Source organism: Mustela nivalis (assembly GCF_964662115.1).
Source record: "Mustela nivalis genome assembly, chromosome: X".
Classification (NCBI taxonomy): domain Eukaryota; kingdom Metazoa; phylum Chordata; class Mammalia; order Carnivora; family Mustelidae; genus Mustela; species Mustela nivalis.
Window position 1 is genome coordinate 16,329,449 of NC_139040.1, and position 26,725 is coordinate 16,356,173.

Consider the following 26,725-nt stretch of genomic DNA (forward strand, 5'->3'; position numbering starts at 1 on the left):
TCAGGTCCCATTCTAGGCACTGAGCTATGACAGTGAATAGAAACTGAACCTCAGGGCTGCCTGGGTGGCTCAGTCATTAAGCATCTGCCTCCAGCCTGGTTCGGGGTCCTGGGATCAAGACCCACGTTGGGCTCCCTGCTCAGCGGGAAGCCTGCCTTTCCCTCTCCCACTCCCCCTGCTTGTGTTCCCTCTATCACTGTCTTTCTCTGTCAAATAAGTAGATAAAGTATTTTTTTAAAAAAAGAAAAAAAAGAAACTGAGCCTCAGAGAAATTGAGGTCACACAGCTAATAAATAAATAAGTAAACAGCAATATGTTCAGATAATAATGAATGCCATGAAAAAACTTGAAACCAGGTAATAAGAGGGAAACTGGACAAGGGGTCAGAGAAGTCAGGGACTCTGAGGACTCGTCATTTGAACTGAGACTTGATGTGAAAAAGGAGGCAGCCCTGGGATGATCTTCGAGAACATTCCAGGTAGTAGAAGCATCTCATGTAATTTTCACTACAACCCCGATCCATTATACAAATAAGGAAACTGAGGCACAGATTGATCAAAAGAAACTTGCCCAAGGGCACACCCCTATTAAGAAGCAGACAGTGTTAGTATAATGTACATGATACTATACACAATATGCGTGGTATTGTACGCAGTGTTTGTGATACGATACTCGTTCAGCAGATGAGTAGAAATTCAGTCACTGTCTCAGTCTGTTTAGGCTGCTCTAACAAAGTACTATGGGTTGGGGGGCATTTCTTTCTCATGGTTCTGGAGGCTAAAAATTCAAGATCAGGGTGCCAGTATGGTCCAGTTCTGGCAATGCACTCTTTCGGGTTGCAAACTGCTGCCTTTGCCTGTGTCCTCACCTGGCAGAAAGACAGCAAAAGAGTTCTCTGGGGTCCCTTTTACAAGGCACTAATCCCATGAATGAGGGCCCCATTCTCACAACCTACTCTCTCCCAAGGACCCCACCTCTTAATGCCATCACACTGGGGGTTAGGATTTCAACATATGAATTTGGGGGGAGCACCCAAATATTCAGTCCATTGCAATCAGGGTAGTTGAAGAAACAGCTTGTTTTAAAAGCTCCTGCCCCCTTGGGGTGCTTAGGTCACTCAGTCAGTTAAGCATCTGACTCGATTTTCACTCAGGTTATGATCTCAGGGGCCGTAGGATCGAGCACTGGGTTGGGGTCTGTGCTCAGCACAGAGTCTGTTTTCTGTTGGTTCCTCTCCCTCTGCTTCTCTCTCTCTCTCTTTCGCTCTCTCAAATAAATAACCTTTAAAACAAAAAAAAAAAAAGGAAAAGAAAAGAAAAACTCTTGTCCCTCCTTGAGGAAAAACAAAACGGGGCCCTGAAAACAGTCTATTCATTCAACAAATGTTTCTTGAGCTTGCCCTGTGTTCCAGGCATTATGTTAGATGCCGAGCAGGCACTGGTGAACGAAGCGAGGAGTGTAATCTGGAGAAGACAAGTAAAGGAGCCTCGGGAACTGAGGCTATTCCAGCCCCGAGAAAGCCTATGTAGATGATAGGAGCTGTGGCCATCAGAAGGATCGCGAGTAGTTTAGTCCAATATGATGGCAGCCAATGGTAGCAAATGATGAGGTTAGAGAAGGAGCCGTGGAGGCGCCGGCAAATTTGGAGTCTGGAAGACTCCAGAGCAGAGAGAGCAGGCTTCATGGAGGGCATAAGACATGAGCTAAAGCCAGACCTGTCTGACTACGAAAAAGGAGTGAATCAAAGAAGGTCACCATTTAGAGCCCCAAGAAGCTCAGAAGACATGATAAGCTCTGGATTTAAGTAAGGAAACTGGAGTAAGGGTAGAAGCCAGGGGCAAAGACGAGTCCAGGCTGGACATGTTCAGTCTAGTAGATGATAATAACATCCCAGTGGATGGGACCAAGAATCAGCCCAAGAAATTGGAAGGGGTCCTCCCTGGGAGATACAGGATTGGAGGGTGACATGCACACAGGCAGGTCGGACCACTGCAGCCGAATTCCCTTACACTCAACACTCAAGACATAGTTAGGAAAAAAAAGTAGATATGTCAATGGAGACAGAACTAGGTGAGCTCTGTCTCCCAGTGCAACAAAGAAGTCAAGGTGGGGCAAAACTGGTCATCATGGAACTGGGAGCCTTTGAACTTGGGCCTTAAATCAGAGCATTTTGTTAGGTGAAGTTGCACGGGAAGGGCATTCAAGGCAAAGGAAACCTCAAGAACACACCTGCAAAGCAACATTGTGGTCGAGAATCATCTTTCTCCTGGGTAAATGTCTCGGTATAATTAGACATCGCCTCTCAGATTCTAGGCATACCCCCACATGTTCCTTTGGATACACTATTCTGTAGTCAGCACGCACCTCACCATTTCAGCCGCGTGTTTGATCCTCTCCCATTGGCCACATGCTGCTGGAGCATGGGGGACTCTCTCTTACATGTCTGCTGCTTTGTCTGGACTTTGTCTTACATAGCACTTTGTAGGTTGACTGACCATGTGCTACTGAGGCTCATAAGCATAGGAACCATTCCAAAGATGGGAAGATAAAACTGCTGTAACCGCCCCCCCCCAAAAGTATGTTTTGAGTTGGGCGAATTATGGACACATAGTGTTGACCATAACTGTATTAATAAGAAGAAATGTTTTACTGCCGTCAAAAGAAATGAGCATTTTCATCTTTCTTTCCATCTCTGGGAAGGCCAGAAATGTCTAAAACCATTTGCTATGGTGATCACTTGTCAAATATTTAAAAATTAGAGCCATGGGGCGCCTGGCTGGCTCAGTCAGGAGAGCATCTGACTCTTGATCTCGGGTCAGGAGTTCAAGCCCCGCTTTGGGTGCAGAGATGACTTCAAAATAAATTAAAGCCATAGTCTGTACACTTAAACAAGGGTTAAAATGGCAAATATTATATTTGTTTTAACATACTTTTTTTTAAATCACCAAAAAGAAATTAGAGCCATAATGAAATTTTTCATCCCTAAAAGGAGACTCAAAGTAACATTAAAATTTTTATTCCTATAACCTGAAAATAGCAAAGCAGATTTTTTTCAAGTGTGTAAATTACATGTAAATGTTAAGGGCAAAAAGTCTTTTATCCCTAATTTTTAAACAGTAGCACATTTTGGAGATGCATGAAAGTACCCCCATTCCTCCACCTATGCATCAATAATGGTAACCTGGTCAAGCTTTAAAAATAAGCCCAGCACTCTTCAAACACACACACACACACACACACTCACACACACACACCCCGGCACAGGCACACACACCATGTTTATAAGAAACATTATCAAGGAACAAGTGTTTATTACAAAGGGAAAGCTTTCACAGAAACCTACTTTAATTCTAATTAGTATCAATCCCTATGATTGATCTCTATGATATCCCACTTAAATTGCATCGGTAGGGGCACCTGGCTGGCTCAGCTGGAAGAGCATGTGACTCCTGATTTCAGGGTTGTGAGTTCGAGCCCCACATTGGGGTGTAGAGATTACCAAAAATAAATAAAATTTACCAAAGAAATAAATTGTAATGATAGTTGTTTGTTTCAAAAAAAAAATAGAGAAAGAGAGGAGAGGGGGAAAAAGAAGGGTTGGACTTGAGAGAGATTGATTGAGTGATTTTTCTCCAACTTTTTCAGAAGAAAATGAATTATTGGGTCAGGTTTATGGCTTATAAAGTTAATGTTCGTTATACAATTACAAGACTTTCTGTATTCGTTATCTATTGCTGAACAACAAATCACCCCAAACCACAGCCATTTGTGATCTCACAGCATCTGTGGCTCAGGAATCCGGCAGGACGGAGCTGGGGATTTTCTGGCTCAGGACTCAGGATGCTCGCCTCGTGATCAAGCCCTCGGTGCAGCTGCAAGCTCAGCTCCGCTCTGTTGGCCTCTCCATAAGCTGCCTGTCTGAACGGTCTCCTGATATGGAAGACAGAGGGGATGATGATGGTGATGGTCAGGATGATAGAAAGAGAGGACAGGGAAGAAGGGAATGAAGGGGGGAGGAAGAGAAAAGAAGGGGAAGGGAGGGGAGGGAAGGGGAGGTCAAAGCAGGGAAGGGGAGGGAAGGGAAAGAGCCCAAACTAGATGCCACAGGCTTGCGGTAATTCAGTCTCAGAGGTGATACCTCATCCCTTCGGCCATATGCTCCTTGCTAGAAGCACGTCTCCAGCTTCAGCCCGGAGGGGATGACACACAGGTGGGAACACCAGGAGGCGGGGACCACTGGGGACCATTGCGATGGCAGACCGCCAGCACAACATTCTTCAACCGATTTATGTAAATGCAATGAATGTCAGGACATAGACCGGGTGGAAAAATAAACGATATGTCGCAGCTGTATCCTTGCCTCGGCGAGTTGTATTTTCCTTCTCCAGGGAAAACAAGTCCCATGAGCTGCAAGTTACAGGATGGTCGGACTGACTGGTGGAAAGCATTCCAGAGGAAGCTCCCATCTGTTTTTAGAAGACGACATTGATGAAGACAGTTACCCCCCCCCCCCAAAAAAAAAAACATCAAAGGTAAATCAAATAATAGAAATGACAATATTGGGTAGAAATTGTAATGCTGTTTCCAGTGTTACCTATGTTGGTGATAACAATCTTGCAACATCAGAGGACGCCAACAATCTTCTAATGTCATTCAGAAGTGGGGTGGGGAGGTAGGGGAATGAATCGTGTGTGTGTGTGTGTGTGTGTGTGTGTGTGTGTGTGATTATTATCCAGCTTCAAACTATTGTCCAGCTTCAGAATCAAGGGCAGGGGTGGGTCTTTGCTCATTGATGTACATATTAATAGTAACAGGATTCTTCCCATCACTTACTGTTTCCATGTTTTGGCTTGCCTCTCCTCCAATTCACAACCACCTGACTTGGCTGTTGGTGACGTTTCTATAACTCACCTGCAGGGTGATGGGTAAAATCCTAGTAGCTGGCAGGCTGTTTAACCAGAACGAGCTGAGGGGCTCCCTGGGTAAGAGCAGGTGGGAAGACTGGGGACAGGTATTCCTAAACAGGTTTCCAGAGGTGAAGGGCCAGACTGGCCCTTTTCCCTGTGTCTTTGTCAGCATTCATTTGTAGATGTTCTCCAACCAACAAGGAAGGGGGACTTGCTCTGAGTCAGTTTTCAAACATAAAGGAGCATACAAAAATCCCCACCAGCTGTCTAGAAACTAGTACCATTTGAAGGCACTTATATTCTACAGTTACGAGGGGGAATATTTAAATTGCCCAAGCAATTTTCAGTGTTATTTTAACTTTGTCTCACACACCCTATTATATAAACACCATACTAATGTAAATTATTCACCTCTTAAAGTTACTTCAAAATTTTTGACTTTTGGCCAAATACCTATTTCTTTCTATCAAGAATTCTTTTAAGTTATAAGTCCACAACTTAAACACACACACATCTTTAAAAGAAAAGTTTATTTTCCAACTAATGCCCATAGAATATTTGGTCTGTTTTCTAAGCTGCTTTTACGTGACAAATACTAAAAGAAAGCCAGTGTGGGGAGAGAAGGACTGAGTCCTATAGAGGGAGGGAGATGGGTTTTTCAGGGCTAGAGGAAGCCCAGCCCTCCAGGCTATGAAAAGTGGGTCGACTTGGGGACAAAGTGACCCAAAGTCAGTGTCCGCGGCCTTCCTGCACCAACTCCCTGGAATGATTTACAGTCTGCAATCAAAATAAAATAACCTGTGCAAAAACCTGCCTTTTTTAAACAACCCAAACTACAAATTCATTCTCGTTTTCATTTCATATTTCATCTGCTAAAATTCTGCCCCGCTAGGGTGGAGAAATCACACCCTTCTGACAATAGTCACATGTACTTAAGGTCTACAGATGCCCTGATACTTGGGTGACTGGAACTCCGGGGACATTTCATTTGCCCACATTACTCTCCACGGTATTTTAACTTCCTGAAAATATTTAACGACAGTGTTTTCAGGGAGCCCGCGAAAATGAACATGCTCCAGTGTGAAACTTGGCCGTCACCCTCAAAAACTGCCATCCCTAGGCCGGAAGGTGTCTGTGACTGTCCCGCTGCTCCTTCAAATCAGCACATGGTAAGTTTCTGGATTCTTTCGATGGATTTGTCTTGCCTGATACTGCCTGATGTTTTAAAACATTTGTGCATGAGTAATTTAACAAGAAATTGATTAACTTTCAAGTCCAAGTCAAGTCCTAGTTGGAGGGGGTGTTTTGGTGCGTGCACGTGCAGCGTGGGAGAGAGGGAGGAAGTGGTGGCGCGCAGGGGGTGGGGGGAGAGAAGAGGGGGAGAAAGAGAGAGGTTGAGAATAGCAGCTGGGAAAAAAAAAAAAAAAAAAAAGAGCTGAGCTCAGGGGCCCCCGGGGCAGTGCACTCAGTTTAACATCTGACTCCAGGTCGTGAGACTGAGCTCGGTGTCAGGCTCCCTGCTCAGCTTGGAGTCTGCTGACGTTTCTCTCTTCCCTGGGGCGCCTAGGTGGCACAGTCAGTTAAGCATCTGACTCTTGGTTTCCGTATAGGTCGTGATCTCAGGTTGTGATCTCAGGTCCTGATCTCAGTTCATGATCTCAGGGACATGGGATCGAGCCCCGCATGGGGCCCTGCACTCAGCGTCCCTCTCCCTCTGCTTCTCTCAACCCCCACCCCCGTGCACACACTCTCTCTCTCTCTTTCTCTCTCTCTCTCTAAGATAAATAAAATCATTTTTTAAAGTTTCTCTGTCCTTCTCCCTCTGCTCCTCAGTTCCTCTCCCCACCCCACCCCCACCAATCATAAATAAATAAATAAATAGTGGGTGCGTTTTCTTTCCAAGCCTAGCCCATCTCCTGGTGCACAAGATGGTATTTTCCCATCCTTTCTCTCCCCTACTAGGAACACTCACTCCTGTGTGGTGTGGAAAAGAGCCCGTTCCGATTGTGCAGTCGCCGTAAATTTGCCACAGCTCAGAGTCTGTAGAGCTACTGTGTAAGCCAAGTCCATCTGTTTGTTGCAAACACTGTTTTCATTACATCATGCCCCTGCTCAAGGTCTTTGAAAGCCTTCACATCATCTGGCAACTGAGGCCAAAACTCCCCTGCCTACTTGCCGACCGCCCCCCACCCCTGTAATCTAGGTGTTCTATTTGTCCAGCCCGGTCTCCCCCTAATTCCCCCGTAGATAGCCTCTGTCCAGTTCTGCTCTGACTCCCGGCCTCTGAGCACATGGTGTCCCCCCCTCCCATTCCAGCCGAGCTCCACTATCCTTCAAGGACCAGCTTGAAACTTAGTTTGAAAAGCATAAAACAATGATGATACTATTTCAGGATTGGGTTCCCCATCCTGAGTAGCTAATCTCACTATGACGAAAGGAGATGTGTTTCAGATGTCAGGCCCCGGGGCACCAAAGGCCACCTCAACCTCCACATCCTCTCTTCCCTTCTTGAGTATGCATTTGTCTGACCAATATGTATACGCATCAGACACCAACGGATGGTGGGAATTGTGCAAAGTGCTGAAAATCTACCCATAGACAGACATGTCCCAGCCTCAAGGAGCTCGCTGTCTGCTGAGAAGACACTCAGATTTAACTAACTTTAATAATGTGCTGGGACAGCCCAGGGCAGAGGCAGTTCACTCCATTCCGATGAGGTCATGTGTGAGGGCTTCAAGGAGGAGGTGGCCTTTGAGCTGGGCCTTGAGGGATGAGGAAATGGGAGGAACAAACATCCCGGACTGGGAAGCCCGAAGAAGGTGTGCCGGGAAGGTGGGGGCACAACCCAGGGGCAGATTGGAGCCAGGCTGAAGAGGGCCTTGAAGGCCGTGTTCGAGGGTTATGTTTGAGATGTGTGATCTTTGTGCCAAGGATTAATGTGTTCAGAACTGTGCTTTCAAAGCAGAACTTAGGGGACTACCAGGAGGAGGCAACGGCTGGGGGGGATAAGTGGGCAGCCTGAGAATGTGACCTTGGTAACCCAGTGGCACAGATGGGTGGTTTGAACTAAAAGACAGGAATGGAGGAGAAGAATTTGGTTTCCTTTCCTTTCCTTTCCATACCTTACCTTTCCCTTCCTTCCTTCCTTCCTTCCTTCCTCTCTCTCTCCCCCCCCCCCATCTTCTTTCTGCCTCTTTTGCCCTCATTCTCACTCTCCACCTCACTCTTGTCTCCACTCAGGTCTGCCTCTGGCCTAGACATTCCCTGGGGACCCTGAGCTAAGGAAGTTGCTAAGCGCTGGATTTAGGGCAAATGGGAAAACTGAAAACTAGGGCCACATCCCCAGCTCCATTCCGTGCTGCTGGATGGGGCTTGCTCTACTCCTTAACGGCTACAAAATCCCACCTGATTTTAAACCCAAGACTTATTTTAGGAGACAGGAAGTAAAGAGAAATTACATTTTCCACCAGTCCTAGAAATTCTGCTTATTAAGTCTTTTTTTTTTTTTTTTTTTTTTAATGCAAACGGTTCTGGGTTAGGTTCCGGGATGAGAAGGAGAGCTGCCAGTGAGTCCTGGGAGTCAGTGTTAACAGCTTGAATGTAAATGCCGCAGCTATAAATATTGACTTTTCCTCCTTCCCTATTGCAACAAAGTATTTCACGGTTTGGAAAACACATCTTGGTTTGAAACAAAGATAGCACCCCTTAGCACCCTTCAATTTCCTGTTCCCTCCTCCTCCCTCTACCCAGCAAGACATTATTTGCCCCCAGGAGCGTTTTCCCTTTCTGTAGCTGAGATCCTCAAAGTGAAGTCATTCGCACTTGGCACAGCTCTGTGCTTTTATACAGGACCTCCTTGGTGCTGGTCACTTTGGGGCTTAAAAAAAAAAAAACTGTGTCTCTCTGTGTGTGTGTGTGTGTGTAAATGAAGCAACGACTATCCAAATGCGTTTCACCTTCCCTGAACAACATTACCTTTGACATGTTGGCATTGATCTGCCTTGGGTTTGTTTTTTTTCCTTCCTTCTCTCCTTTTCATAATTAGGGAAGGCTCAAGGAAAGTGCTAGAAGTGTAAGGTTAAAGACTGATGATCATAACATTTATAGTGAAACCGAGTGACAGATTAAAGTCTAGCCTGGGACTCCACTTGAACTCCTGTTCTTGTACCCAGGAGATGGGTCTTCTGTCTCCTTGCCCCTTTCACCGCACTGTGCTCCGTCAGTTTATCCTCTCCACTGAGGAAAGGGATTCCTGCTTATTCATAGGGCAGTGACACGGTAGGGCCCTCATGGAGAAGAGAAGGAGGCCGCCCTATGCCCCTTCACTGTGGCCTTCCTTTGCGCAAGGGTCCGATCATTTCTGTCATCTGAGACAGTCTTTGATTTAATGGGCAAAACTCCAGGAATAATTAAGACAATAATAGTACACACCCGACAAGAAAAACATGCCGTGTTTAAAGAAGAAATCCCTGCGGCATTGAAGGCAGGGATTCTGCGTCTTGGAGGATGGAAAAGAGACCTTGAAATCAAAAGCAACAGCCGTCAAGGATTTGCTAAGCTCCTCTTTGGCAGAAAGGAAAAATGTACTAATTCATTCTACTTTTTCCTGGTGAGATCATGCGGGTGGGAGAAGCTAAGATTTGAAAAATTCCCCCCAAGTTCTACGTTTTGCAAAGAGCTAATTTTTTAAATCATAACTAATTTCATAGAGTGCCATAAAAATTACCAAAGGGCATTAATTTTTTTTTGTTTAATCTGACAGTTGGGCAAGCATTTTTCTATTACTGCTGCTCACTAACTAGCCTTTGCTTGAACCCTGGGAAAAAAAAAAAAAACCTTTACAAATAACACAGTAGAAGCTTCATAACACGATTCCAGTTGTTTTCTTTCTGTTAAAACTGTAACTCTATCCTGATTTTATCTCTCTGAAGACTTCTGGATATTTACAACATAAGGAAAGTCTTGTTTCCTTAACTCAAGGCCTCCATGAAAAAACATAATCATAAAAGACATTTCTATTTAAAGTAAAAATGCTAAGATCTAGAAATGTTCTAGAAAAGACTCTTGCACTCCACTCCCTTCTCTAGTACCTATTTCCAAACACTCATTGGCAATGGCTTTTCAGAAAACACTTTCCAGAAAGTATTCCAAATACCTTGTTGTGCGTAACTTTCTTGCTGAATATCCCCAGTCTAGAGCTAATTTATTTTTCTCAGCTGAACTTTCAGACCCTTCAAAGCTATTGCTAAATAATAAATAGCTTCTTTTTTGAAGAATAAAAATATATATATGTGCTATTTTCCTGAAAACACTCGCTTGGAAAGAGTATTTTCCAGATGACAAAGATCAGGCCGGTGTCCCTTTCGTTTTGGGGTCCGGGATTATCCAGTGAGAAGTTGCCTCACTACTGGTGGAGGGCCTCCCTGAGGCCCCGCTGGTGAGCGGGAGCAGGGTTCTAATCCCAGGACGAGTTTCTAAGCACTCCGTAGTGCAGTTTCTATCCTGCGAGTTTTGTCAAGTTGCGAAGGGCCTACTAAAAAATGAGAAGCCATTTGCAGAATTAAGTTTTGCTTCAGAGGTCCTAAGAAAACCAAAGAAAATCCTTGAGACATCATATTTGAAGAGTATTTGAAGATTGTTCACTTAAGTAAATACTTAAGCCTGCCCTCCCTTTCTGAGGCCTGGAGCCATGTTACTCACCCTGAAAGAATTCATCAATATTCAACTGGCTCTCTAATTTGCTGATGTAGCAAAGAGAGTTTAATAAAGAAAGCTGTTGCAATTTTTCTTTAGAGGACGTGTTTTGTCTTACGCGGCTGGAATCTTCTGCCCTTCTCCTAATCTAGGTGGGGTTACACGCTTACACGCAGCTCCATCAACCCAAGCAAATTTACCCACGCAGCCGAGCCTTAAAAGCCCAGAAAAGTCTTTCACCCAAAGGACACTGGAGCTTTATAAATGATCGATCTGAGGATTTAGAAGCTTGTTCAGTCACGTCTGACAGCCCAGCAAACTTTCAGCCTGTCCACGAAAAGTTCTGAAGAACTGAATATGGAAACAGTAGCTCAGTCATGAGTTTTTAGCGCCCACCGAAGTCGTCCAAGTCACTGCAGTTTGAAAACTCTTTCTGAAAATCCCATCTTCGTCGTAGAATCTTTTCGGTTAATTTTTTTAAAAGGCTTTGCAGACCCTATTGGACTCCACTCTCCCTCCCCCACCTCTAAATGGGGGCGGGGGGGGGAGAAAGAAAGAGAAAGAAAGACGCAACGCCTTGGGTCTGCAAAACCGCCATGGCAAAGAAATTTGAGATTTTTACATTAGATCTCCAGAAACATCACAGTGAAACGCATGCGAGACTTAAGCAGCCTCAGAAACTCGAGCACGGCGGTATCAGTGCGTCTATTTCTGCGTACTGATCTCGCCCGTGCGTGTGTGTGCGTGCGTGCGCGTGTGTGCCCCTGTTGCATTTTCTCTTGGCACCTGATTTTTCTTTTCTTTCTTTCTTTCTTCTTCTTCTTCTTCTTCTTTTTTTTTTTTTTTCCTATCAGCAGTCGCGCGCTCTCCTCCACCACCCGGCGCGCGGGCGGGACGCCGGGCGCAGGCCGCGGCAGCCGCGACCTCCCCCGGGAAGTGCGGGGTACTCGGGCGGCGGCGTCAGCGCGCTGCTCTGCTCCCCGCCGCCCACCGCTCTCCCCCGCTCGCCCGCCAGCTGCGCCGGCAGCCTGGCGCGGCGGAGCCCACGGGCCGGGGTCGCCGAGAGCCTCCACCGCGGCCCGGGCCCCAGCGATCGCGCCGGGCAGCTCCTCCGCGGCCGCGCTCGGTGCGCCCCGCTGCCCACCTGCCCGAGGGCCCCGGGGCGGGGGGCCCTCCCGGCCCGCGTGCCGTGTCCCGGGCTGCGGTCGCCACAGGCTGCGCTACCCACTGCCCTTCCCGTCCGTGGCCCCGCTCGCTTCGAGTCCTGCTTGGCGGCGGTTTGTCCCACCCGGGACGGGGAGAGAGGAAGCAACCGGGCTCGTTTTCTTAGACAGCGTTTAGGCGCTGAAATCCATACGGGGTGTCTCGCGAAATTTTTATAATGACATTTTGCAAAAATGCAGGAATGTTGAAAGAACAAGACGAACGTCTGTTTACCCACCCACCCCCTTGGATATACCAACTGTTACCCCATTGCAACACTTGCTCCCCCTGTATGTGTGCGCGCGCGTGTTAGCTGCATCATTTGAAAGTTGCAGACATTATAACATTTCACCTCCGCACTTCAGCGGGCATCTTCTAAGCGTTAAGGACATCCTCCTACTTCTCTTCAACTCCATTCCCACACCAAGAGAAATGAACTCTCCGTCCCTAACCGCCTCTAGCACCCACAGGAAGGGGTCTTTCCCTGCGGTTTCTCCGCTTCAGTCTTAAAATCAGTTTCCCTTCTTGGAATGGGGCTTGGGTGGACAAGTGCTGCCTCCCTCCGCGCTCTGTCCCGCGCCGCCCCGTGCGAACCGCCAGCCAGTTCGGGGCGCGCCTCGTGCCAGGGCCCTCTCTCCCTGAGAACTCGGCCGGGTGGCGCGGGCAGGGGAGTCCCGACGAGTCTAGACGCACACGCGCGAGGGACAGCGCTCTCTTCCGCCGTCCCAGACCCCGGTCTCCTCCCCCAAACGTTCTCAGGCACCCCCAGCGAGCACAGGGCCAGGGGCTTCACTCAGCCACCTTGCTCTCTCCCAGCCACGCAGAGGGGCACCCTCAGGGGACCGACGGGCGTGGGGCGGCGACCTTCACGTGGGTCTCTGGGTGCGCGCTGCGCTACCTTGTGCCCCTGGCTTGGCCATTTTCCATATTCTCTTTTCTCCCTGAAGCCCGCTACTCGGCTCGGCATCGGCCCCTCCGCCTGCCCAGTGCCCTCCTCGGCCCTCGGCGGCTGCGGGCCCAGGAGGTGGCGTCGAGCGCCCGCTGCCCCCCCCCCCCGCCCCGCCATTCCCCGCCGCGCCCTCTCACCCCCTCCCCCCTTCCGCCCCCGGGCCTGGGAGCAGCGCGCGGGACGGGCCGAGGGCGGGGGGAGGGAAGGGGGGGGAGCGTGAGCACCGCGTGGCCACGCCCCCGGAGCCGGCTTTTTCTAGGGCCGCTGCGGGAGGCTCTCCGCCGGCTCCCCGTTCGCCTCCCGGGCGCGCACAGCTCCGGCATTCGCTCCGCTCCGCCTCTGCCACGCCGCTCTCCGAGCTTCGCCACAGCCAGCGCGAGAGCGCGCCCTCCGCGCCGCCGCCCGGGCTCCCGGCGCCCGATCCCCGTGGCTCGGTGCCCGGACCCCCGCGCCCCGCGACCTCGCCGTCTCCCAAGTCCTGGCCCTGCTCCCCACCCGGCCCAGCTCGGTCTCTGTCTGTGTCCTCCCCCCCCCACCCCCACCCCCTTCCTCTCTCTCTCTTTTGCTTGCTTGCTTGTTTGCTAGCTCTCAGACCAGGCGAAGCAGCTTCGCAGGAAAATCCCAGAAACCTTTGCAAAAAGCTGACAATGAAATTTAAGAAGTTCTTCGATTTCGGCGCCATTTTCGAGTGGAGCGAGAGGTGACATGCGATTTTTTTTTTTTTTAAGGGACTTTGTTGGCTGGCGTCTTCCCGGCTAGTAACGTTGGTTACGGACGACTGGAAAAACCCTGGTGACAATGCTGGAAAAGTTCTGTGTTGCTTTGGGGTTGTAAAGCGCGTTGGGGGCCGGGGTGCGGGGGAAACGGACCTTGAAAGTGTTCAGCACACGATTATGGCCGGGAAAATTCTTAGGAAACGGGCTGGGGAGAAAAGCTAACAAGGAGGGGCGGGGAGAGCAAACTGAGTAGAGGGGCAGGGACCGACTGTCAACCTCGCCCGGGTCGGGAGCCACTGGTTTTGACAGACTGTAAATGAACTTTTCGTGGCTCTTATTGGCAAGCAGGAAAATAAGTGTTGGAAAGAAATATGATGAATTTTGCATTGTCTTTACCCCCATTAAAACGCTCGAGGATGTTTAGTTTTCCCTGGAGGAAACTTGACATTGGGAAAGTTTGGCACGACTGCGCCGAGGGAAGGGACATCGTGTGTCTGGGGTGTGGGGAAGAAGGCGTCTGCAAAATTGAGACAAGACGTTGTAAAATATGAACAGAGGAAGAGGCGTTTTCTTTGGCTCATAAATGGTTTGGCCAAACACAGTTCAGCTGGGCGGGGGTGGGGTGGGGGTGGGGCTGTGGGCCACTCGCAAGTGCAAGTATTGATTCTTTGTCTATTGTATCAGCGACTGACCGCCTCCTGAAGTGACAAGACGCCTCTTTGTAATCTCTTTTCGTAAGTAAATTTCAGTCTAAGGGGAAACCCGTAAACTCAGGGAGCGAGGTGGCTTTTTAGGAATGTTAGTCGTTGCACTGTCACTGGGAGAGAAGGGGGTTAAGCGAAAGGTACAAAATGAATTCAATTCCAGTGAGTTGGCAGAGCGATCTGGAGGGGACCTTTGCCTTTGACACCACTGCTATTTCCAATAACTTGTTTTTCTCCGTAGTCAACCAAGGAAATGTTAAATTAGGGATGACTTTAACATATGATGTGATATCAGACATATTTGTGTGGAACATAAATACTTAATTGGGAGAGGTTTGTGGAGTTTTAAAGTATAACTGTGCATTTGCTAAACGTGTTTTTTTTTTCTTTTTAAGGGCAACCAAGGACGTTTTTCGCCATTAATCTCAAAAGCCACTGTAAAAGTTGTTTGTAAATGAAATAGCCAAAACAAGGTGGAATTAAGAGACAATTGTATGTCCCAACTGGGGGAGTGGAGTTATTATATTAATAACTGTGTTCACCGTGACAGAAGTAGTGAATCTCAGCCTGGTGTGATGAATTTTGTGCTTAGTCTGATTAAATACTGTGCACATTTCATTAACTAATAAATAGGACACAACATCCATTGTACTGGTTCTGAAAAACCGATATGATTTTGAAATGACCCAGAACACTTAGCACACTTGGATACTTTAAGTGTTCATGACCATATTGAAATGTATTTTAATTTTCGAAACCATTACAGTTCTATGCTGGTTCTGTTGTTTTACCTTTTAGGTTTGTGGTGGAGGTTACAGAGTAGTTTCTTCTCTGCTTAATTGACCATTTCGCTTAAAGGAGGGGGAGTGGGTGCCATGTAACTTATTGCTAATGTGTGTCCAGTTTAAAAAGGAAAAGGTGGTGTGTAATGAGTTAAGCATTAAGGAGTTTGCACTGTGACCGCCATTTCAGGACGTGAGTTTCTGTGGAACTGCTTAGGACAGGAAAGAGTGAACTGACACCAAGTATTGAAATTTCTTGGATTTATGGTTTGATAGGTGACATTGAAAAGTATAAATTATTTATAACTAAGTTTGAGTAACCAGTCTCATATGTAAACATCTAGATATTTTATTTAGAGACAATTATCGCTCAAAAGAAGGGGGCGCTGGGGGTTAAAGGGGACATTGGATGCTTGTATGGAAGGATCTATATTTCCAGCTCTCTTATATGTTACAATCAGTTGAAGCTGCCAGAGATATTTTAGTTATCTCCTTTAAGTCAATAAATGAAAAGTTGTGCCCCCCCCCCACGGGGACATTACATCATTACATGAGACTTCTGATTTGTAACATGCAGCAGGAAGAAGTTTCCCTAAGACTTTAGAGCTGGCAAGAGAGATCCAGATAGTGCCAAAGTGCCTCAATTTATTTTCTCTTATTATTTCCTTCAGAGGTAAGACTCTTCCCCACCCTCATTCCTGTCTCCCACCCCTCTGCTTTTCACCCTACACTTTTCCAAGATTCAGCCGCTGGGGGAGGGAGGATTGAGAGTAACACCCTTCGCTACACCAGCCAGTTTCGAAGTCAAACGGTGAAGTCCTCAAAAGTATGTCGATCTGGAATGACGCGTCTTAGTCCTACCCTTTGCTTTATTCCTCGCCTTTGGGTGGGACTTGACGGGGCTTCCTAACGGTCATCATGTCTTTCTCCACCTGCAGGTACCCCAGAGCGATCCCCCCCTTCGTTGACTCCGAGGGGATGCAGCAGCAATTCATGTTTTGAAGTGCTTTGAACGGTTCAAAACGTGAGGCGCTGCTATACCCCCTCGCGGGGAAGTTGGAAGGTTGGGTTTTGCTGGACGTGTGTTCCTGCGGGACGCCCGCTCCCAAAGGCCAGTTCGGGAGCAGGTAGGTGGGCGGGGGCTTTGGTCTCTCCTCTTCCCTCTGCGCCGCCCCCCGCGCACGAGGCACCGCGGTAGTCCGCGGGAGGGCGCCACCGCTGGGCGAGGACCTGGGGTGTTCGGGGGCCGCGCGCAGGCAGCGCGCGCTGAGCAGAGCAGGGACGCGGTGGCCAGCACTCAGCCGTGCCCTAGCAGCGGGAACAGTACTGCAGTAGGCGATCGGTGCTCTGGAGTATTGTTTCTGCTGCCCGGGCAAGGCTGGGACTCCCATACGGGCCCACCCGCCCAGGTAAGTCCCAGTGCAGCGCCCGCAAGTGCCCACCCCGAAGCAGAGAGCCGCGAGGCGCGGAACTTAGCGCGTTAGCCCTCCATCTAAGGTTTGCCCGTGTTTGAATACGTAAATGACTGTGAAAGATGCTTCTCGTTAGCATCCCTTTCCCTGCCCAGGTGAAATTTTAAACGATTGCAAAAATCCCTTGCGGATCACCTAGAATACCACCCACACGACAAAAGGCAAGAAGGACCACCTTCAAGCCCCAGCAACTCAGTGGGCGCCGGGTATTGGAAAAGGAGCAAGAAGAGGCAGGAAGGGTGAGCGGGCGCCCTGTGGCTCCTGGTAACTGGCTCAGATTCCGCGTGTGGGGAGGGCTTTGGGGTCCAGGAAAGGCGCACGTTTCTGAGCCCTTCTCAATACCCTCTTTCCCTCCCCCCGCCCCCCAGCTGTGTTGCGGGGAGCTTCCTGGGGGCTGGAGCAAGGATGGTTGTGGCGAGGCTCCGGGCCTAGCATGAGGATGAACCCCAGCGTGATCGGAGGCCTGCAGGAGAGCAAGGAATGAGGCGCTGCGTTTTCTAGCTGCTTCTCACCTTATCGCCCCAAATCTGGCCCCGGAACTCCACTGTGGAGGCGCTGCCTCAAGGCCACCTTTGTCGCTCCAGGGGCCTCACGGAAAAGAAATGCCCCCCCCCCCGCAGGGTATTGGCCTGACACTTCCTGAAGAAAATGGCAGCACCCGAGCTGTCCACCGAGGGCCCTTCCCGCCCGGGGCACAAGGGAGCCTTCGTGCCGCAACCCTGCCGACCTCTAGAGCCACCTGCACCCTTCGCGGGGGTCCCGAGCGGCTGGGAGCGGGATGGCCGGCCTAGAGAAGAGCCGGCCCAGGCCTGCCTCGTCCTGTGAAAGGCGCCGCAGGGGCACATGGCTTTGGGCCTGGCGTCTGGGTGGGTTGAGGACAAAAGGAGGTGCGGACTCGTCCCCACGCTTCAGGCCCTCTTGGAAGCGACCGAACACCAAGAGCCCCGCGGGCCTGCACGGGCTGCCTCGAGCTGGCCTTGCGGGCGGCCCGGGCCCGGGGTCCCCGCAGTTCTGCGGGCGGGCAGGGTGGGGAGGCCCGGGGTCGCGGGCGGCCGGGAGTCGGGCAGCCCCCAGGGCCCACGCGGCCGCGCTCCCAGAAGCCCTTGCGCCCGTGGCAGGCGCGGGGGGACGCTTTGGGGGCCCTTCCGGCCCCGCCGCGGCCCCTCGGGCTCCCCGGGGCCCTCCCCGCCTCGCCGGCCCCTCGGGCGCGCAGTCCCCGGGCCCGGGCGGCGAACGGGTTCCCGCGCCCGCCTTTCCCCTGCCCTGGGGGCGGGGGGTGCCGGGAGGCACCTGGCAGCTGCCCTCCTGCCTCCCACCGGCCTCCCTCGTCCCTCTCTGCGCCGCTCTGCACGGGCGCCCCTCGAGCCAGAAGGAGGCCCCGGGGCAGCCGGCGCCCAGCCTCCCCCTCCCCAGCCCCGCCCCCCCAGGACGGCGCCCGCGCCTTCCGGCTCCCTCCAGTGGGCTCCTGCAGGACCCAGGTGAGCCGGGGGCCCCTGGGGCCGCGGGGGGCGGAGGGGGGCGGGAGCGGGGGGCGTTGCCTTCCAGAAGCCAGGCGGCCCTTTGCCCCGGGCCGCCCCACCCCACCCAGGGACCTGGAGATCCAGGGCGCCCACTCAGCCCTCTGACTGCTCGGCGCCCTTTTCTGACTTAACACATTCATCTTGCGCCATTATTCACACTGGTCCAAGTCGCCGTGTGAGATTTCCGCCCCCCCACCCCATCCCAAGGACAAAAATGTGAATAAAGCAATATTTTAGTCAAACATTTCTGTGTTAATTAAGAAGATGGCAATTCGTTCCAGACTATAAATTCTCTTTAACAACTCTCCAAGGTATTCTTTAAAATTGTTTTTTCAGCATTGCTAAATGTGCATCATAATGTGTGAGAGACTTGTGTAAAGTGAATCTATAGTCGGCTGAACAACCGATGCAACGTTACACCTTCAAGGGGGCACCTTTCCACTGTTTTCTCATGTTTCCCCCCCCAACACGTGTTATTTGTTAGCGAGGAAGCTGCATGCACACGGCATCGTATTAAGTTTATTAGGCAGATGTGGCTCTTAAACTAGGAAAAGCTTAACCTAGCTCTAAATTTGCAATTTGACATTTCTTTAAGTTGTGGGATAAGACACACAGGTAGCTTTTAGAACCCAGAATGGAACATAATTAAAAAAAAAATCACAGGAATATTTATTTTGAAGACATCCAGCACCTCCCTTTAGCAGTACTGACTTTTTTTTCTCCCCCCCAACAAAGGCATACTACAGCAACACTCTTGGCCCGGATCTGGATACAGAAGACTCCTGTTTCAAGAAAATACAATCATCTCTCAAAGTCTGTAATTTATATGCATTTTTAACTCACTAGGTATTGAAAATCACCCAAGTGTCCCACAACACGGGGTAAAAATCTAATCAATGACTGAGTGTACTATTATACATCCTTTAAAAATGTTATTGGAAAATGTTTTATGATCTGTAAGGCGAAATACCCACTCCCACCATTTCTTCCTCTCTGCCGCTCCCCCAGACCCACGCATCTTTGTTCCAGCTGGCACATTCAACTTGATTTTCCCGCCAAATGAGTCCGTTACAAGGGGAACATCAATTGATTTGAACAGATGTGTGTCAGTGTTACTTGGGAAACTAGATGCCAATAACCAGGGCCACAAAAAAAGGCAGTGGTTGCAAGTCTGTAGTAATTTATGGGGGCATGCAGACAAGGACTCAAGTGGAACCCCAAACAGAAAAACACTTGGATATACTCCAGTGCCAAGAGACTGAATGAATGCTGCTTGTGATTTCCATTAATACAGGCAACTGTCCAATTAAAAAGACCCAAGAAGGACTCTGCAGTGCAAATTATTTGGCTGTTTTCAAACACCATACCTATCAGATCCTCAAGGCAGATGGCGTGGCTACATTTGTTCCCCCCAGTCCTGGGTCCCAGAGCTCAGGGCAACACTTGGGGCCAAAGTGCTCCTACACAGGTGGGAGTTCACTTCTAGGCAGCTCTGCCAAGACCGCCATGCAAGATGAAAGTAAAAGTAGGTTCAGAAAGCATGTTTTGGAAGATCATGGAGTTTATTGACAGGTCTGAAGGACTTGAATCAAGGGCTGAATATCCCAGTCAGCATAACTTTTTAGAGAGCTATTTTCCCATGGGCTGGCAGCATAATTTACCTTCATAACCTTAGAACTTTATATACGCATTTGTATCTCAAATTATTACATTGCTCATAAACCATATATATATAAAATATATAAAATATATATATGGTTTATATATATATGGTTTATATACCATATATATGATTTATATATATGTGTGTGTGTATATATATATCACCAATGATAGCAAGTGTGTAACTCTCTGGTCCTGTGCACCCCACTCACCCCGCCCACTAGTTACTGCTCAAAGAACAAAGATCTACTAGCTCTTCTAGCCTATTTCACCTATCCACCACCTTTGCCTCCCTCTCCTCCCTCACAACTGATCTTTTTGGCAAGTTCAAAAAGGTTTAGACTCCTATTGGGGGTGGGGATAGTAAACTGAGCCATTAGGGAGGAGCCCTGAAAAGATCTCCATTTCCCATGGTGGCTCAGGCTTGGGAACACTCCCCTGGGCCTGGAGCAGCTGGCGGTGGGGGGTAGTCCTGGCTTCACCCTCCCCCAGCCAGCCAATCAATACTCTTAGTCTGGGAACTGAGCACAGGGCTGGGAGTCCGGATTGCTTTGAATTGTGATTCTCTGGAGAGGCATCTCCCTCACCTGTGCCCCTTTCCCCACCCCTAGCCGCTCTCCAGAGCAGACTCTTCTCCCAAGACCAGATCTTTTAAAGGCCTGGCCACAGAAACCGCAATAGCGAGAATCCCAATCATCCCAGCATCTTGCTGTTACATGCCTTTCCAAATGTTTTCATATTTTCCACTTGCAACAAGAGATAAATAGGATAAGGCCGTCAACAAAAAGCAATTACAAACCAGAAAACAGGCTTCTGGAGGTTAAGGATCTGTCTTGGGCTGGGCTGAGGCCTCTGACTCTGCTCATCAGAACCAACTAGACAGTAGGGACTAGAGCAGGAAATAGAGCTGAGTTCGTTTGGCCAGAAACATTCAAGGGGCAACTGAGGAATCTTGCAATGAGCTTCTGCCTGCACGCTGGGCACTTCCTGGGGGAGGCCCGAGATTGGCCCCAGGATGATGGAAAAGTGACTGTGCCTGACCCAGCGGGGGCTAAGTGGATGTGTGAACCCCCACGTGGTTTCAGTTCATTTAAAAATCTCCGGCCCATATTGAGACTTGCTATAGAGTCAATCAAATTAATCTTAAGGAAACAAATAGAACATCCAGCCAGAGGGGTTCACTTAATGTAGTCACTCGCTCAATGGAACCTCTTTCAGCCATTGCAAATAATAATTCTAAAGACTACACAGAAACCTGGAAAACACTTATGATGCCGAGTTTTACAAATCAGGGACACAAAATCGCATGGACACCACGATTCAAAAGTAGGGGTAAGCGGGGTGGGATTTGAGTTGATTTTTTTTTTCTTTCTCTACTTTTCCACGTGTGTTTGCTATGCCCTGTTTTTGTGTCATGTTGTCAAGCATAATTCTCTGAAAAGCCTCCAGGGGTCCCGGGCAACACAAAAATTTGGGGTCAAGGATGCGCAGACCTCAGACATCTCGGGGATCATCATGTCACGAGATACCGCTGTGCACTTGTGACAGATTGATAACTGAAAGGTCTGGGAGCCACTCCTCTTCATAGCAATACAGCTGGTAAGTACTGCAAGACCATTTGATGAAAAAGGGGGTAGGGGCAGGGGGCCCTAAGCAAGGGAGAGAGTAATTGCCGTGGGTGGGGGTAGAGAGGGGAGCTGGGTTGTACTTTAATAGTTTAATGGGAGGTGGGGGTCAAACTGTGTCTTTGTAATTACTTGAAGTTTCTTCTTAATGAATTGAGACTTAGATATTCATGCCAGGATGTTAAAACAAAGAATTTATGCTCTGCTCAGCAAACAATTGGAAAAACATGAGCTATAAGCACCGCATATGGAAGGTCATCTTTAATATGCTGACTTCATAGAAGTAGTCAAGAAAAATCAAAAACTGCATGAACAAAGTGTCCCAGAAGCAGAATACATAAAAATGCTCATTTCAGTATTTTTAAGGCTGGCAGTTAGGCAATTAGGAACCTCCCGAGGAGCAACCACACAGGATTGGGCAAACAAAGTAACTTGCATTTAGTAAGTGACGTAAGAACATGCTCCTGCGGAATACTCGGCGTGCAAAGAAGCACGCCAAGTGTTTGCCGTTTGCAACTCTGCAGTCTGAGGATATAGGGAGCATTTTGTGTGCAGTTTTGTTTCACCGTGAAGACAAAAGGCCGGAAGGAAACAGCAAAACTTTCATAGCGGTTACCTTGGAGTTGCGGTCTAAAGGATCAAAGAAAGATGCCGAACTATTTTTGCGATGTGTTCCTAATATGTACTCTAAGTGTATTGGGAACATTTTGCATTCATAGTTTTGTATCAATCATATGGAAAAAAGGCTAGGAGGAAGTATGCCAAAAGTCCATCAAAGAAAGATGCTGAACTATTTTTGCGATGTGTTCCTAATATGCAGTATAAACATATTGGGAGCATTTTGCATGCATGGTTTTGTATCAATATACAGAAAAAAGGCCCAAGGGAATACCCACAGATCTGATTATGGTTATCTGTGGGTTGCAGTACGATAAAGTAATAATACAGGTAAGGTACAAAATTATTTTTGCAATATGTTCCTGAATATGTAATACAAGTGTATTGGGAACATTTTGCATCCATAGTTTTGTATCAATAGAGAATAAGGCTAGGAAGAAATATGTTAAACGTTAATAGTGGTTATTTCTGGGTTCTAGTATTATAGACGCTATCTGTTCTTCCCTTTATGCTTTTATGTATTTTCCAAGTAATACTTGTATAAACAACAAAATTCATTACTTTTATAGCAATAATAAAACTTGTTTTATTTTTTTAAAAGAGTTTGTATTTATTTAAAAAAAAAAAAACCCACCCTAGTCCCCCGACCTGGGGATGGGGAAGGACTTCCTATTCGGGCAATGAGAGGCCTAGAATACATTTGCAAACCTGTCTGGCCAAACCCTCCCCAGCTTTGGTTGGTTTTGCCGTGCAAATGTGGGTTATCGTTTGCTCTTGGCAAAGGGAAAGGAAAGCATAATTTAAAAATACAACCATGACAGAGTCATAACAGTAATATGGCTAAAGAGACTGCTATCTCCTGTCTAATCAAAGTAACACTTTAAGAAGGATAGAAAGTTGAAACAGGCTCCTTTTCCTCTAGGAGCAATTCAGGATGGCGCGACTTGGACGCGTGCCTGGGGCTGCAAGACACATTGACCAGTTTGGGACATGCCCGAGTCAGGAAAACACCCCACAGAAAGCCTGATTCTGCTCAGCCAACTTTTTGCAGATGATGACAAAGCCCCCTGCATTTCCCTGCCACTGCTGCCAAGCTCCAGAAAAAAACTGGCATTGGGGAGTACAGGGGAACCCCGAATTTAGGCTTTCGCTGTACTGGAAACCCACCAGGCCCGTGGCCCGAGAACACATCTACCAAGGACAGGAGCGTTCCTAGGCTGTATTTCCTTGAACAGAGACACCGGAAGCCACAGGGATGTCCAGCCTCTCCCATCCTCTTAGAAGCTCTCTGGGGAAACTGTTTCCCCCAGAGAATTATTCGCACTCTGGAGCAAGAGGATGTTACTGGGCATTACTTTCAAAACATGCCTCTATCGTATTCCTTAAAGCAGAAGCTGCCGTTGTGAGGCAAAAATATACTTGGAGAACATTCTTCCCATTTCCTGGTGTCGTGCCCTCGTTCTGCATGAGAACAAAGAGTAATGGGACCCAAGGGGTCCTTTGGTGACAACGTGTGTGCTCCTCTGTACGTCTCTCATAAGCATTTTTCTCTGCTGCATTCCATCAATCCGAGCACATTTTCTGGGGGCCCTAGCTCTGTGCTTCTTCTGAGCCAGGTCAGACCACACAGAGAATCTGCTTGGCTCAGCCAAATTATCCAGTGACCCCCTTTCCCCTAGGCTCCATTCTAGTCCCTGCTAGACAGAGTGTAAAAGACGGGAAGAGTGTGGGAGGGCCCCCTTCCCAAAGGGGACGTCTCCTGCCCAGCTGAGAGCGAGCGAGAGAGAGAGCCTTCATTATAACCCCTGACCTTAGCTCTTCTCATTTACCAGTGAGAAAAGCTCTAGCCCCTGAACTTCTGAACCAATAAATGGTCCTAGTTCCGCCAGGACAGAGAGCACTCCTAATTGGGAGTATTCCAAGAAGGGCTGGGTCAGGGGCAGGAGCAGGCGCCGAAGGAGCTGAGAGCTGCCCTTTTTGCTAACAGGGTCAGTGCAATCCCTCATTTTACGGAAGAGGAAACTGAGTTGCCGAGAGAGGAAATGCGTTATAGAGAGGGTCATGCAGAAAACCGGTGGCCACGTTTGGACTGGAACCTTGATCTTCAGGGCTCCGTCCACTGTAACACCCTCTGTGTACAGGACAGACGGAGCCACCCAGGAAGGCAGTCTGAAGGATGTGGGGCTCTGTGAGTACCTTTGCAGGTGGGCAGGGCCAGAAGAGGCAGAGATGGCAGGGGAGGGCTTCCGGCAGGGGAATGTGCCCCCCCCCCCCCATCCTCTCCACGGCACGGGCACTCAGGAAATAGGTTGGAGGAAACTGTGAAGGTCAAGTCTGGCTTCTCAACCTGAGCCATTCAGACCATGGAGGGGATAAGCCAGTGTCCCCAGGGGTGCAAAAAGCCACAGAATACTTATGGCACAACTTCCTAGAGAACACATTGGACTCAATAGTGAGTCATTTAAAGCACTGTTCTCCTGTTAAAACCAGCACAGATCCCAAAAGATCAAACTGAGGCCTCAAAAGCATTTCGAGTTTGTCCCAGAACTTCCAACCCAGTCCCATGCCAAGGGCGCATCTGTGTACTGGTCTATAGGCATTTTGGCTTTTTGTCTGTTTTTCCTGCAGCACCAGGATGCTCCACTTCTGATAAGAGCAGTTCTTGCCGCTTTCTGCACTGACTGTGCTAGAGAAAGCTCGTGTGAGCCTAGCCTAACCAAAGAGAGTACTCATGTGGGTTTTTTTTCCCTCTGCCCCCACTTGCCTTGCTTTACCATGCTCATCACTGGGAGGAAATCCACCTTCAGCAGAAGAGAATGAAAATGACACGCACACAGAAACACAGGAGGGGGGGGGATGAGAGAGAGAAACGACATTGCTTGAGTCCCTGAGCCCAGGTCAGGAGCACATATTGTCCCCCACGTTTTTTTTTTCTTTAAATCCGGTTTCATTTATTCATTCAAGTACTTACTGAGGGCCTTCTGGGTTGCCAGGCACTCTTCTAGGGTCTGGAAATAGAGCAGTCCACAAAAGAGACAGATCCTGCTCCCGGGGTTTACATTCTGGGTTGAGTTGTGCTTCTGTCATTTGCAACTGAAAACAATGTTGCCTGCCAGATGACGAAGAATTTAAAAGCTACGATAAGGATCAGAGAGCAAGAGAGTCTATATACTATAAACAAGGGAAAGTGAAATTTCTGGAGCAGAGGAATCACATGACCTGTCACAGCCCTCTGGATTTGAAGCAGACGTGTTGGAAGCAGTGACTTTGCAAAGGCTGTGGTGGGCGGGGCTTGGATTTGCTCCATTTTTAAAATACCCACACAAAGAGGATGTCATACCTGAATCAAGGCTCCCAGTATGAAACTCAACCCCAGGAAAAGCTGTTCCGGGGCTCCTGCTGTCACCTTCATCAGGCGGGATCCTTCGCTTTGGCCTTCTTTGGCCCTTTGTCCAGCTGCCGCCCCCACGTGCACCTGCGCCACTGGCTGGACCGGGTCAGCTCACGGGAAGGCCCACAGGAGCTCGCATCCAGGCTGCCCTCTCCCCGTTCCGACCCACTGCACGTGAAAGAGCCCTTGCTCTTCCTTCTCCAGAGGCTTCCTTGACTGCCCCCCCCCCATCCAGGCCAGGCCAGGCAGAACCTCCTTTGAACTCCAGCCACACCCAGGTGCAGGCACTTGCTGTGTCTCCTGCAATTCAATAGGAAGCCACCTGGGGGCAGGCATCGGGCCCCCTTCCCTGGCTTCCCCGCTGGAGCCTAGCCCTGGGCCTGACCCAGCAGAGGGGCTGCTCAGCTCAGGCTGCTAGAGCAACCGATTGCGGAGACAGCTCCAGGATAAGGTGATCTGAAGTCCTTTTCCTGGGACAGTCCTGGTTTAGGCCAGTTTTAGTGTCATCCTCTTTCACTCTCGAAAGCACCTTATGATAAACTAGACTGCCGCCTGCTTAACGGGGGACCAGAGGGGCTGTCGTCGCAGCTGAGTTGGAGTGGTTTCAGATATAGGACAAAATATTTTGAGTTTTAATATTTTGAGTTTATTTAAAGCCCAAACGGCATCTTATTGCAATTCTGTGCTGGGTCACTTGGAACTGCGCATGCTCCTTGCGGAGCTCTGGCCGGTCCTGCGCCCCCCACCCCCCACCGTCTTGCCTGCTCGGCTGTATCCGGCTCTGACACACCCCCGGGCACATGAAGCACGAAAGCCACGGTACAACCTGTGGCAGGATTCTGATGCCGCCTCCGTTGCTCTCATGTCCTGGGCGCGGAAAACAGCACCGCTACGCCCCACAGGGACTGGAAATGCACACAGGCCTGGTCCAGCAGCAGACAGAATTCAAAGGCAGTCAAGAGTGAGCCTGAAGCCCAACAGATGGGCTACCCATCTCCGCAGAGTCAGGGCTCCATCCTGCCACCGCCCTGGGAAGCTCAGTGTGCCTGGGGTGCTCACGGTTGGCAGACCCTCCTTGGTGGGCGAACGGTGGCTGCAGATTCTCCAACACTCCTCCCACCAGGATGTGCATTCTGTGTCCCCTCCTCGCCAGTCTGGGCTGGCCTCCGAGACTTCCTGCCCAGTGTGGTAGAGGTGGTCTCACGGCTTCCACCTGGGTCTCTCGGAGCCCTGAGCTTCCACGCTTCCACGAGGACTTGGGGCTGGAGAAGCCAAGGGGAGAGATGCCATGGACTGTCCCTGAGACTCCACTAAGGAGGGAAAGAGAGGCCTGGGCAGCCCCTTACTAGTCCAATCTGCCAGCGGTCAGGTCATCCCTGCTGAGTCCTGGGATATCACAAGACATCCTGGCCGAATGGCAGATTCCCGGGCAAAAGAAAGGATTTGTGGTTGTTTGAAGGGCGAAGGTTTGGGGTGGTTTGT

The 26,725-nt window shown here is 49.3% G+C and overlaps 2 long non-coding RNA genes across 2 annotated transcripts; one reads left to right on the plus strand and one right to left on the minus strand.

Annotated features, from left to right (window-relative positions):
* Positions 1-379: 379 nt before the first annotated feature.
* On the minus strand, positions 380-25,484 carry LOC309856175. The gene is made up of 3 exons (XR_014307081.1): positions 25,193-25,484; positions 24,824-24,961; positions 380-868 (listed from the first exon to the last, which is right to left on the minus strand). It is a non-coding gene; the product is annotated as an uncharacterized lncRNA (long non-coding RNA).
* On the plus strand, positions 13,034-14,933 carry LOC309856811. Its single transcript, XR_014307363.1, has 3 exons — positions 13,034-13,453; positions 14,154-14,203; positions 14,569-14,933. It is a non-coding gene; the product is annotated as an uncharacterized lncRNA (long non-coding RNA).
* Positions 25,485-26,725: the final 1,241 nt, after the last annotated feature.